We start from the raw sequence: 14681 nt of genomic DNA on the forward strand, positions 1-14681 counted from the left end.
AGGATTTAAAGACAAGGGAACCCGTGTACGTTTTTGGTGGGAGGGCACAATGGTATAGCCATTATAAAATACAGTCGAGGCTCCTCAAAAAATTTAAAAAACTACCATATGACCCAGAATTTCCTTCAAAGGAACTGAAATAGGTATCTTGAAGGGATATCTACACTTCCATGGTCATTGCATCATTATTGTTCATTGCATCATGAACAATAGCCATGATATGGATCAACCTAAATGTCCACTAATGGAGGAATGGATAAAGAAAATGTGGTATGTATGCATACAAAGGAATATTTTTCAGTCTTATATGTATAATCTAAAAATGTTGAACTCGGAAGCAGAGAGTAAAATGGTGGTTGCCAGGGGTTGGGAGTGAGGGAAATGGGGAGGTATTAGTCAAATAGTATGAAGTTTCTGTCAGGATGAATAAATTCTAGAGAGCTAATGTACAGCATGGTGGCCATAGTTAATAATACTTCATTGTACATTTGAAATTTGATAAGAGAGTAGATCTTACGTGTTCCCACCACACAACCCACACAAAAGTTAATTATGTGAGGTGATGGATATGTTAATTAGCCTGATTATAATTACTTCACAATGTATACATACATTAAAATATCACAAGGTATGCTGTGAATATTTATAATTTTTATTAATCAATTTTACCTCAAAGCTGGGAAATACAGAAAGAAAAGTTACAAAATAAAATAATTCTGGATTCAACAGCAATTTATATCAGAAATAAAATAGCCATAGAAACAACTTTACAGTTATCTCAATTACTATTTATCCTAACAGCATTACATCCAGACCATTGTTGATATTTATTTATGTCACTCCTGAATATTTTTATGAACTTTTTAAAAGTGAGCTTTATGATAGATGAATTATATCTTGTAAAGCTGTTAGAGTCTAAACCACAGATTGGCAAAAATAAACTAGCCATACAGCCACCCTAATACCAAAGACAGGTAAGTACAGCCCTACCATATTCCTGGAAGGAGAAGCAGAATGTTAGCTGATAGCTTTAATAGCTGTCACACTCATCTTTTTCTTTTTCTTTTTCTTTTGTAAATTCTGTTATAGGCAATTTATTATCAAAGTTTGTTTTACTTTTACTCCCTGATAAATAGCCAATATATGCCATTCAAAGAAATTGCTGATTTTATTACTGATATCTCAGAATTCTAATGCAGAGATTCCAAATACAATTTTTACATAAATATACAGAGAAAACACCCAGAGATTTGTTGTTGTTGTTGTTCTTGTTTTTTGCTTTTTGAGATGGAGTTTCACTCTTGTCACCCAGGCTGGAGTGCAATGGCGTGTTCTCAGCTCACTGCAACCTCTGCCTCTCAGGTTCAAGTGATTCTTTTGCCTCAGCTGGGATTACAGGTGCCTGCCACCAGGCCTGGCTAATTTTTTTGTATTTTTAGTAGAGACGGGTTTCGCCTCGTTGGCCCGGCTGGTCTCCAACTCCTAACCTCAGGTGATCCACCTGTCTCGGCCTCCCAAAGTGCTGGGATTACAGGGGTGAACCACTGGGCCCAGCCGAGATTTTTATACATACAGTCTTTATCTCTAATGTTTATGTTTGCAGTGCCCTGTCAAGAGTAAAAATGGAGGTTCACATACTGTATACCTAAACATTTAGGAGGTTTAAATCAAGCTCAGAAACTTTTCCTACCTTAGCAAATACACCTAAGATTCCTAGGATTCTTGGACTCCTTAGCACGCCACACTAGTGAATGGCAACTTAGGGAGAACTGGTTTCTGTCTCAATCCTGTTCCTTCCCAAGGATAAGTGACCGCAGCTTCTGTAGAGGTGCCTCTTGACCAGCCCAGGCCTTTTAGAATGAGCTCTCTCAATTGTTCATCCACTCTCTGTAGACAGACCAGGAAGGAGCTGAAAGAGGTTTTCTAGGTGAACAAGAGTACATCTCAGGGCCCTGAGGTCTTACCTAGCAGGGAGTGGCATGAGCTACAGGAAGATACAACCTAGTTTTCAAGAAAAGGATCCAGAATGGGATCCCTCTTGCCTGGATTTAAGGAAATTTTTCTGTAAGTGTCTAACAAAATTTTGACTAAAAAAATCTAGAAATGTCTTGATGAGGTTTTGTATGCCACCTTGTGGTACTGTTCAAGGCATTATGTAGAAGGAAATGGAGATGCCGAATTATAATAAAGGAAGATTCTATTTTGAATGAGAATAATTTCCTTGTTTAAAAAGCTATTTTAAAATACTATTACCATTTCAAGTATAAAATTTTATTATATTACCATTAAAAAGAATAACTCACTAAGATTTATAAAAGAAAATACTACATTTTTAAACTATGCAATTCATTTATACATTCAAAGAAGATATACATTAAATGCCTACTATGTTCCAGGTACTGGCACTGAGGTTATATTAATTACAAATAAAAATCCCTGTCCTCCTAGAACTTATATTCTAGTAGAATAATGAAATAGTGACCAGTAATTCTTATGAATACATTTCTTCACCTACATCTAATCTGAAGATTTTACTTGTAGACTTTTGCACAGACATTTATTGGGATCCCTATCTTAAGCCGTAAAAAGCATAAGTATTCCATTCTGCTTCTTTTTTGACTATTCAGAAAGCTGTAACAGAACATTTTGCTCAAATGTCTAAAAATGACTGAGTCACTTCCAGTTTGGAGTTTCTAGTCATTATAATTAATAAAACACCAAAATGTGCATTTAAAAAAAGTAGTTTCAAACTTTTGTTTTATACAAATACATTTATTATTGAGGGAGAAATGTTAGCTTTGTGCAATGTTAGTATTAAGCAGGCAAAGATCAGTTAAGTGCCATTAAATTAATAAGTATTTAAATTGGTAGCTTAACCAGAGCTTTGAGGCCCGGGTCAGATGATTCTTCTACTTCTAATCGGTCAGTGTCCTCTTCACCCCTTCACTTACTTGCTACCCCCATTAATGTTTCTTCCTTTGTTTCCCCAAGCACATTTTGTTTGTTTCTTAAAGAATATTAGGCCCAGGGAGTTTCCCTGATCTGACCACCTCATTGTCTAAACTTTGAAGGGTTTAGAAGTCAGAAGCAGACAGAGGAGAGCCAATTATTTGGTGTGATTGGAAGCTGGAGGAGATTACATGTCAACTTCTTCTCCCCTACATCTCCTCTAAGCTTCTATTAGTTCCAAGAGATGAGGCCCAGGCATTGAAATGGAGAATACAGAAAAGGCTAAAGAGTAGGGAGTCTGGATTCTCTTCACTTCTTCAGTAACACTTTCCTATAGTGGTGGAGGGAAAAATACTAAATGGAATGGTTCCCTCCCTCCAAAATCATGTTTTTTGATTGCCATAGTAATATATAACTTACACCCTCCGGGTTTCTGGGCAGTATTTTATTCTGCATTTTTTATATGTCCATTTAGAATTTCATCCTTATAAATATTACACATATTATTCATTTTTCAATTTTATGTGATGAATAAACAGTAATAAAATTATCATAGGGATGGTTTATGTGACTTGCTCACAGCTTGAAGCAAATCAGTGGCAAATCTGCCTAGGCTTTAAGAATATAACTTAGAATCAGTCTTCTGTTAATCTCTACTGATCACAAATATGTTAAAAATCACAAATTTTGGCCAGACACACTGGCTCATTCCTGTAATCTTGGCACTTTGAGAGGCCAAGACAGGCAGATTACTTGAGCCCAGAATTCGAGACCAGCCTGAGCAATGTGGCGAAACCCTTTCTCTACAAAAAAGACAAAAAATTACCTGGGCATGGTGGCATGAGACTATGGTCACAGCTACCCAGAGGCTGAGACGAGAGAATCACCTGAGCCCAGGAGGCTGAGGCTGCAGTGAGTCGTGATCTTGCCACTGCATTCCGGCTTGGACAACAGAGTGAGACCCTGTCTCAAACAAAATAAAACAAACAAAAATTCCTAATTTTACCCAAGGTAGCTACAAGACAGGTAATGTTTTTTTAAAAATACATAATGTGAAAAAGGTATAATATCCTGAATATATAAAGAACTATGACTCAATACACACAAAAAAACTCAAGTTTAAAATGGGCAAAGCCCTTTATTAGATATTTCCCCCAAAAAAGATGCACAAATGGTCGATAATCACATGAAAAGATGTTCAACTTCATTAGTCATCAGGGAAATGCAAATCAAAACCACTCTGAGATACCACTTCACACCTACTAGAATGGCTATAATATCCTCCAAAAAAAAAAAAAAGAAAGAAATATGACAAGGATTGCCTAGGATTGAAACCACCTTTATAGAATTGTAAGTGATGAGAGAAAACTACGTGACTCTGTTTCACTTCTATTCTCACAGGTTAAATTGGTTTTTGCTTATTCTAACACAGAGGCCAAGATAACCATGAGAGGAATTAGTTTATTAACTTTGAGGCAAGGAAAAATGACTCCCTTCCTTGTTCGGAGATTGAAGCTGCATTCATAAGATAAGGTTAGAATTATGGTAGGAGCTTGAACTTTGCTAAAGAATAAGCGTACATAATAACCTGCCATTGCTTTGCTATAAGTTGCTTACTGCCCCAGAGTCACTTAACCAGAGGTTGCAAGATTTATAACTTCTCCAATTACTCACATAGATAACATCACCATTGTGAAATCTAAATAACTAGTCTTTCAAGTATTTTTCAGATTTAGCATTTTGGCAGACCAAGAGACACCACCTAGTCCTGAGACTGTCTCCTGAGAACTGACTCAGCTGCACAAACACAGCCCTGTCTTAATAACCCGGTGGTTTCTTTCCCACCCAACCAGTGGTCTGAGTTCCTCAGCCCTCTACTTGCCAAAGCACCCTCAAAAACCCTAGCCTCGGCCAGGTATGGTGGCTCAAGCCTGTAATCTCAGCACTTTGGGAGGCCGAGGCGGGCAGATCATGAGGTCAGCAGTTCAAGACCAGCCTGGCCAATATGGTAAAACTCCATCACCACTAAAAATACAAAAATTAGCCAGGTGTGGTGGCATGCACCTGTAGTCCCAGCTACTCAGGAAGCTCAGGCAGAAGAATTGCTTGAACCCGGGAGGTGGGGGTTGCAGTGAGTCAAGATTGTGCCACTGCACTCCAGCCTGGGTGACAGAGCAAGAATCCACCTCAAAAAAAAAAAAAAAAAAAAAAAATCCTAGCCCCCTAGCCTCTGAATTCTCAGCAGGGGCAGATTTGAGAATTATCTACATTCTTCCATCTGTTTGACCCTACGATAGTTAAATTCTTTCTTTGCTCCAATACCTACTGTCCTCAGTACACTGGATTTTCTAGGCAGTGGGCAAGATGAACCCATCGGGCTGTTACAGGACGTGGAGAAACTGGAAACTCTCATGACTGATAGGAATTTAAAATGGTGTGGCAGCTATGGAAAACACTTTGCCAGTTCCTCAAAAAGTTAAACAGAATTGCCATATGATTCTGTAGTTCCACTCCTAGACCTGTATCCAAAGGAATTGAAAGTAGGGATTCAAGCAGATATTTATATGCCAGTATTTATTGTATCATTATTCTCAATAGCCAAAAGATGGAAACAATTCAAGGATCCATCAGTAGATGAATAGATTAACAAAATGTAGCATATACATACAATGAAAGATTATGCAGTCATTTTTAGAAAGGATTGAAGTTGTGATACATAATACGATATGGATGAGGCTTGGAGATATTATGCTAAGTGAATAATAAATAAAAAGATATTATATGATTCCACTTATATAAAATATCTATAATAGGCAAATTTTTACAGACAGAAAGTAGATTAGCAGTAATCAGGGGCAGAGGGAAAGGGAAGTGGGGAATTCATCTTTAATGCTTAAAGGTTATGAAGTTTCTTTATGAAGTAGCAAAAAAGTTTTGAAAATAGATGCTGGTGATGTTTGCATAATATTGTGAATGCAATTATGTCACAGAATTATATACTTTAAATGGTCAAAATGGTAAATTTTATGGTATGTATATTTTTACCACAATTTAAAAAATTAATAATTTAAGTACCCCAAACCACTGAATTGTGAGTGGGTGAATGGTATAGCATGTGAATTATATCTCAGTAAAACTGCTTAAAAATTTTTGTGGGATGCAACTAAAACTGCTCAGAGAAAAATTTATGTATTTTGTGCTTATATTGGTTAAAAATAAAGGTCAAGAGTAATGAGCAAAGCATCCAATTTAATGTGGTACAAAAAGAACAAGTGAATAAGTCAAAAGAAAGAAGATTTGAAATCATAAAGATAATAGAAATTAATAGACTAGAAAATAAACATACAGGCCAGGCACGGTGGCTCACACCTGTAATCCCAGCACTTTGGGAGGCCAAAACATGCAGATCACCTGAGATCAGGAGTTCAAGACCAGCCTGGCCAACATGGCAAAATCCCATCTCTACTAAAAATACAAAAAATTAGCTGGGCGTGATGGCATGCCTGGGAGGCAGAGGTTGCAGTGAGCCAAGATCATGCCACTGCACTCCAGCATAGGTGACAGAGTGATACTCCATCTCAAAAAAGAAAAAGAAAAGAAACATACAATGATGAGGTGAACTAGAGCCAAAAGTTGGTTTTTAAAGAAACAAATGAATTGACACAAAACTCGCAAAACTAATAAAAATAAAAATAAGAGAAAATCCTAGAGAATTTATAAATAAGCAGTATTGTGATGCAAAAGGTGTTATAACCACACATAATGCAGATACTTATAAGATAGAGGATAATACAACTTTATTCTAATAAACCTTCATGAAACCTTAATAAAATTGATAAACTTTAGAAAAATTTCACTTACCAAAGAGGTTTAAGAAGAAATAATGTCGGATGATTTTACCAAACATTTATAACAAGATTTAAGTATGTAATTTTAACTTTATGCAAATTATTCATAGTGTAGAAATGGAACATTTCTTAACTCACGTTATGAGGGTGGTGTAAACTTGATATCAAAATATGGATATGACAGAATGAGGAAGGAAAATAACAGGTTATTCTCTCAGGAACACAAATACAAAGATGCACACAGAACAATATGCATTATATTCAAATTGAGCCAATTCCCAACATGCCAGATTGATTTAATATTAGAAAAGTTATATACATAATTAATGACTACATTTTTAAAGACACCTGGCAAGAGAGAGATGAAGTACACAAATGGTTATAACTGAAGAGAATTTAAGGAACTATTCAAAGGGAATGAACAAAGGATGGTAACTAGCAATAGCCAGAAACTTCTACACCTGAAGGAGAAAATACCAAGTGAGAGATGGAATTATGGCAGAGAGTGTAACCATCCCCAAACCATAACAAGTTGTAACTGTGAAAATTACTGTCAAACCCGTGACCAACGGCATACCACCCTCCCATCTCCTGCTATTTCCTCATTAGTCAGCTATCATGGGAAGCCAGAGCAAGGGGGCTTGGAAATGCAGGCAGCCAAAAAAAAAAAAAAAAAATAAAATCAGCCTCCTAGGGAACAGAGCAGAAAAGGACAGAGAATTAATTTGGGGTGGGTAAACTGAGAATAACTAGTAAAATTATATGAACACATTAACAAAGGAGAATTACACAATTATCTCCTTGGCAAAAGTTTTCTGCAAAGAACTAGCTAGGTAGTAAATATTTTCTGCTTTTTGGGCTGTACAATCTTGGAAATACAAACTTTTGCCATTTTAGGATGAAAGCAGCCATATACTCAACAAATGAGTATTTTTCAATACAATTTTATTTACAAAAATAGATAGTGGGGCTGGATTTGGCTTGTGGGTTAGTAGTTTGTGGATCCCTAATCTAGTAAAGGAGAAAAAGTATTTGCTGAACATTACTATTCATTGGAAATTTTTTAAAAACTATAGTACACAATGGAGACATTGAAAACATTTTTTAAAGATAATGACAACTTATAACTGTTTTGGTACTGGAGGCTCTATTCAGCATATTAAGGCAAGAGAAAGAAAAAGTCATTAGGATTAGAAAAAAATTGACCTTATTTGTCATAGGAATAATTGTTCACATAAAGAATTCCTATAAATATAAATATAAATAAGCTAATATTAAAATGGTCAAAAGTGTTGACTAGGTACCTCATAGAAAAGCCAAATTGCTCATGCATTTATCTGTTGTTTCATTTTTTTAATTTATTATTATTATTATATTATTTTTGCCTCTATATACCTACCTGAGACTGGGTAATTTATAAAGGAAAGAGGTTTAATTGACTCACAGTTCTACATGGCTTGGGAGGCCTCAGGAAACTTACAATCATGGCGGAAGGGGAGCAAACATGTCCTTCTTGACATGATGGCAGGAAAGAGAAGTGAGCAAAAGGGGGAAAAGCCCCTTATAAAACCATTAGATCTTGTGAGAACTTACCCACTATCAAGAGTAAAACAGCATGGGGATAAACATTCCCATGATTTAATTATCTCCCACTGGGTCCCTCCTATGATATGTGGAGATTATAGGAACTACAATTCAAGATGAGATTTGGGTGGGGACACAACTAAACAATATCACGTACTTTATTCTGTATTCTGCACCAGGATCCTGACCTCTGTGGAATACATCAGAAGGGTTCCAATACCCTCTGACTTCCAGCTGGGTTTGGCCAGTGGCGACTCCTGTTGATGTTTTGGCAGAAGATCAGGCAGGAGGATAATGAAATTGAGATAATTCTTCTCCTTGTTTCCTTACTCCTTCTGCCTGTTTCTTTCAAATAAAAGTCCCTGCTCTGTAAGACTATATTCTGGGTTTTCCAGTAATTTCTCCATCCACTCACCCTTTTAGGCCTGGAGGTGAAAACAGCTCTATGACTGACAGCCCTGGTTTCTCGTACACTCCATGCACATCTTTGTATTTAGTCCCTTTGATTATATTAATTTGTCATTTATTCCCTGTTGGCATACAGACAATAATAGTATTTTTAAATGCCCAATCTCATTAGTAGCCCGAAAATAGAAATAAAATAAATTACAGATTATTTAAAATCTACTAGGTTGACAATAATAAAAATATTCAAAAGGATGTAGAGCAGACAATACAGTCATACAATACTGACAAGTGTGTAAGTTGATAGCACTATTTAAAAAACAATTTTGCATTATATAGTAAAATCAAAGATGCACAAATCTATCTCTACTCCAGGAATTTTGCACAATAAGTTATTTTCAAGAATGTTTATAGCAGGTTTTTTTGTACTAGCAAAACTTTGGCAACAACCTAGATAAGCAACAATGGACTAGATAACTTGTCATATATTCATATGATAGAGTAATGATAGCAGTGAAATGAATAAATTACAACTACCGAAGAAAAGCATTAATGAATTCAGGAGCACAATGGGGAGCAGAAAACTAACTTACAGAAGAGGGTGATTAGTGAAAGTTCTGAAGAAAATGAAGGGAGGAGCCATGTGTATACCCGGGGAAAGAACATTTCAGGAGGAAGAAACAGAACATACCATGCTCATGGATAGGAAGAATCAATATCGTGAAAATGGCCATACTGCCCAAGGTTATTTATAGATTCAATGCCATCCCCATCAAGCTACCAATGAGTTTCTTCACAGAATTGGGAAAAAAACTGCTTTAAAGTTCATATGGAACCAAAAAAGAGCCCACATTGCTAAGACAATCCTAAGTCAAAAGAATAAAGCTGGAGGCATCACGCTACCTGACTTCAAACTATACTACAAGGCTACAGTAACCAAAACAGCATGGTACTGGTACCAAAACAGAGATACAGACCAATGGAACAGGACAGAGTCCTCAGAAATAATACCACACATCTACAGCCATCTGATCTTTGACAACCTGAGAGAAATAAGAAATGGGGAAAAGGATTCCCTATTTAATAAATGGTGCTGGGAAAATTGGCTAGCCCTAAGTAGAAAGCTGAAACTGGATCCTTTCCTTACTCCTTATACGAAGATTAATTCAAGATGGATTAGAGACTTAAATGTTAGACCTAATACCATAAAAACCCTAGAAGAAAACCTAGGTAGTACCATTCAGGACATAGGCATGGGCAAGGACTTCATGTCTAAAACACCAAAAGCAATGGCAGCAAAAGCCAAAATTGACAAATGGGATCTAATTAAACTAAAGAGCTTCTGCACAGCAAAAGAAACTACCATCAGAGTGAACAGGCAACCTACAGAATGGGAGAAAATTTTTGCAATCTACTCATCTGACAAAGGGCTAATATCCAGAATCTACAAAGAACTCAAACAAATTTACAAGAAAAAAAACAACCCCATCAAAAAGTGGGCAAAGGATATGAACAGACACTTCTCAAAAGAAGACATTCATACAGCCAACAGACACATGAAAAAATGCTCATCATCACTGGCCATCAGAGAAATGCAAATCAAAACCACAACGAGATACCATCTCACACCAGTTAGAATGGCAATCATTAAAAAGTCAGGAAACAACAGGTGCTGGAGAGGATGTGGAGAAACAGGAACACTTTTATACTGTTGGTGGGATTGTAAACTAGTTCAACCATTATGGAAAACAGTATGGCGATTCCTCAAGGATCTAGAACTAGATGTACCATATGACCCAGCTATCCCACTACTGGGTATATACCCAAAGGATATAAATCATGCTGCTATAAAGACACATGCACACGTATGTTTATTGCGGCACTATTCACAATAGCAAAGACTTGGAATCAACCCAAATGTCCATCTGTGACAGACTGGATTAAGAAAATGTGGCACATATACACCATGGAATATTATGCAGCCATAAAAAAGGATGAGTTTGCATCCTTTATAGGGACATGGATGCAGCTGGAAACCATCATTCTTAGCAAACTATCACAAGAACAGAAAACCAAACACCGCATGTTCTCACTCATAGGTGGGAACTGAACAATGAGATCACTTGGACTCGGGAAGAGGAACATCACACACTGGGGCCTATCATGGGGAGGGGGGAGGGATTGCATTGGGAGTTATACCTGATATAAATGACGAATTGATGGGTGCTGACGAGTTGATGGGTGCAGCACACCAACATGGCACAAGTATACATATGTAACAAACCTGCACGTTATGCACATGTACCCTAGAACTTAAAGTATAATAATAAAAAACAAAACAAAAACACACACACACACACACACAGAGTAAATAAAGATGCTGAAGTGTTTCTGGGTCTGGTATTTTTGAGGAAAAGCGTGGGGCCCAGGAAACTTAGAATGGAGTAAGAGGGAGTATGATAGGAATCAGAGAGGAAAGGGGATAGAGTAAATTGTTTCAAGCCTCATAGGTCATTGTATGGGCTCTGTTTTCAATCTGAGTAAATTGGGAACTATCTGGAAGCACTTGAGGAGAGTGACATCTGCTTCATGGCTTCATGTTTTAAGGAAATCACTCTAGCAGCTGGGAAGGGAATAGACTGATAAAAGCAATGGAACACTAGTTAGGAGGCTGTTGCTAATAATTCAGGTAAGAGATGATGATGGCAATACCAATGGAAGCGATGAGAAATGGTTAGTATCTGTTATATTTTGAAGCTAGATTATACAGAATTTGCTAACATATTGGATGTAGGGATTTAGAGGAAGGGAAGCACCTATGATTACTCCAAAAATTTTTGACTTACATAACGAGAAGGATGGAGTTGCTGATAACTGACAAAGACTGGGAGAAGCAGATTTGAGGAGGAAAAGGGAAGTTCAGTTCTTATCGTGTTGAGTTTGAGATGCTTATTTACATATCTAAGTGCATCTGTTGAATAGTCATTTGGATATAGGATCTGGACTTCAGGAGTTAGGAACTCAGCATTCATTTATGCACAGATTAAAACTCTCAAAGAAAAACCTACCCCAAAAGCAAAAACGAAACAAACAAAAAAAACCCTTGAGTTAATACCTCTCCCTTTAGGGAGGCTAAGACATTTTCTTTCCTACAAAGATCTGCACTTGTCCTTCACCTGCCACATTTCTGCTGAATAATTGCTAGGTAGTGATTTAAAGCTTTTTCATGATTTATTATACATACTAAGTGACATTATTTACATTCTTTGGCAGAACAAAGAGATGCTCAAGTAAGTTTCCTAACTTTATGAATGATGGCAGTGGAGCATTCTGCTTCCTGTCCCTTTCTGATGGATATAGCTGATGCTAACACGTTAAAGGGACCACAAATAAAGCAGACAAGTTCTCAAGAATCTCATTGTCATCTGGCAGTGAAAACTGAATGTGGCAGAACAGGTCTCTGCAGTAACTTGTTTGCAATCACATATTACTTTGTCTTTTCCAATGAACTTACAATCAATATAATTTATATAGAATATGTCAAGTTGGTCAAATATCACTTTTCTATTTCCACCTTAATTTGCAATTGGAAAACTGGAGAGAAGAGAACTTTTTTCTTCAGAATAAGAATCAGAAGTTATTTGGAATATTTTCTATTTCACCTCACAAACGAGGTTATTAGCTTTCAATTCTAAACCTTTCTTTGATTTCCTGCAGTGAATAATATTAATAGAACTTAAAAATCTTAGCATTGCATGTAAGTTTTACTAAGACACCTGAATTATCAAGGTCATTGAGACACAGGGCTTTGCTGAAGCAATATGACATTTCAATTCAGTCCAAGCTGAGGAAGTTGTGTTTGGTTCCACTAGTGGATATAAGTGTTACTCCAACTGTAATGAATGACCGGAAGATCATGTGTGTAACTAGGGAATACAATGAGCATTTAAGACAGCAAAGCAGCAGAAAATAGGAAGTTTTCTCATTTCTACCCACTCATAATTTAGCTCTTTCTATGGCTAGATTCACATCTTTCCCTCTGGGAAGCCTCCTGTCCTTTCTTTAGGTTTTTAATCTCAAAGGCTGCGGCTCCCTGATCTGAGAAAGTTAAGGGTTGAAGCAGGGTTATCCTTTGCAAGGAGCAGCACCAGGCAGGGAATTTATGCATGGACAGACTTCTACACACAACAAAAGCTTTCCCATGTCTGTGGGCCTCTCGCTAGGCAGAGAAGTCAGTGTTGAGTGACACCTTCAGGAAGGTGGTAGAGCTGACCGAAGCAGAATATATACAGTGTGTTTTCACAAATATGAAACTAGGAAATTACTTTAGTGAGACCCTTCATAGTAGTAGGAATAATTCAGTATTTGAAGGAGCCATGACTCAATTGTGGAAGCCATGAATTCATTTCCATATGGCCTCACTGTGGCATATGTTCAAGGGCCCTTGAAGCATATGAAAGAGAAAATAAACAGACTTATTTGATACACTAAATTATATGAGAAGCATTGTCAGATAAGAAATAATACCTAATCTTTTGAGTTATATTTGTCTAAATATGTTATTAATGTGTTCCAGTATTAAATTTCTAAAATTCTGATATGTCTTTGTATGTGCTATCAGTCATAATTACGGTTATTATGTTAAATTACTGTAGGTCAGAAAAATAGTCGAGTTTACTTTAACCACGGATTGTGTCTTTAACCATGACCATTTTAAGCCTTTATTGATCACAGTTACATGCTTAATGCTGATGCTTTTTCTGAAACCTCTTTGTAAGCAAGTATAATCCTAATGTGTTGTACCTTCAAGGAGGTTAATGGAAAGAATGGAAAGGACATTGACAAGTACAGGTTTCTGGGAATTCTTACCCAGTCCATGCTATTGAAATGGGTAAGAATTCCCAGAACTCTAGTGAAGAGACTAGCTTATACAACTGTTAACCCAAGAAGGAAAATAATTAATTGACTACCAAGAAAATTATTTGGTAGACTTTCATGCTAAGTCATTCAGAACTGAATTTGTTAAGATATGCCAGTTGAATGAATTCCATGATCCAAGTCAGATTACCTATAATAACTCATTTAATAAACAGTGCTATGCACCTGAATTGGAGAAATAAAATTTGTGCTTAAGAGGATGTAAGTCCAATGTTAAATGTAGACTCATGGAGAGCCTGTATGAACACCTGGTCCTTGCTAGCTCTTTAAAGCTTCCATTATTGAAAGTTCTGCACTCTATGACTCTTCATGGAAGAGATAAAATGGCCGAAATTGTGAAAAAAATATTGGTGTCGTGACTGTCCTAAAATTTCTAAAATGATTTATGACCAATGTTTGGTTTCTCAAACCCACAGTCCTGGGAAGACAGTCAAACTTCAGGTACATTTCTGCTACCCAATGAGCCATTTGAACATTTATAGGAGGATTTCATTCAATTGCTATTTTCAGTGCTCATTTTCTGGTTGTATAGAAACTTTCCTCTTCAGGAAGGCTGATGTTACAACAGTAGCTAAAACATGAGAAAATTTGTTTTCTTTATGGTGCATTCTTGGAGAAGTTCCCTGTGATAGAGCCACTCACTTCACCAGGCAAGTTGTAAAACATTTAAATATATTACAAATACAGTAGCATTTGGCAAAGCTAAGTGAATCTACTGGATTGCCTTGGTCAAGGTATTGCAAATTAGTGACGATCAGATCCATTTCCAGTGGAAAATGTATTAAAATTAGGCTGACTTTTTATGGAATAGTGACTGGAATGTCTATGACCCTAAAAATAGCACATCATGTAGGTCCTGCTCCTGAACTCTGACATGACTAAATGTGCAAGACTTCAATGCTTTATTTATATCCAAGTGTATTTTCATGGGTAGAGGAAGTTTTCATAATCCACTGA

Source organism: Trachypithecus francoisi, unplaced genomic scaffold, assembly GCF_009764315.1.
Source record: "Trachypithecus francoisi isolate TF-2019V2 unplaced genomic scaffold, Tfra_2.0 Lachesis_group2, whole genome shotgun sequence".
Classification (NCBI taxonomy): Eukaryota; Metazoa; Chordata; class Mammalia; order Primates; family Cercopithecidae; genus Trachypithecus; species Trachypithecus francoisi.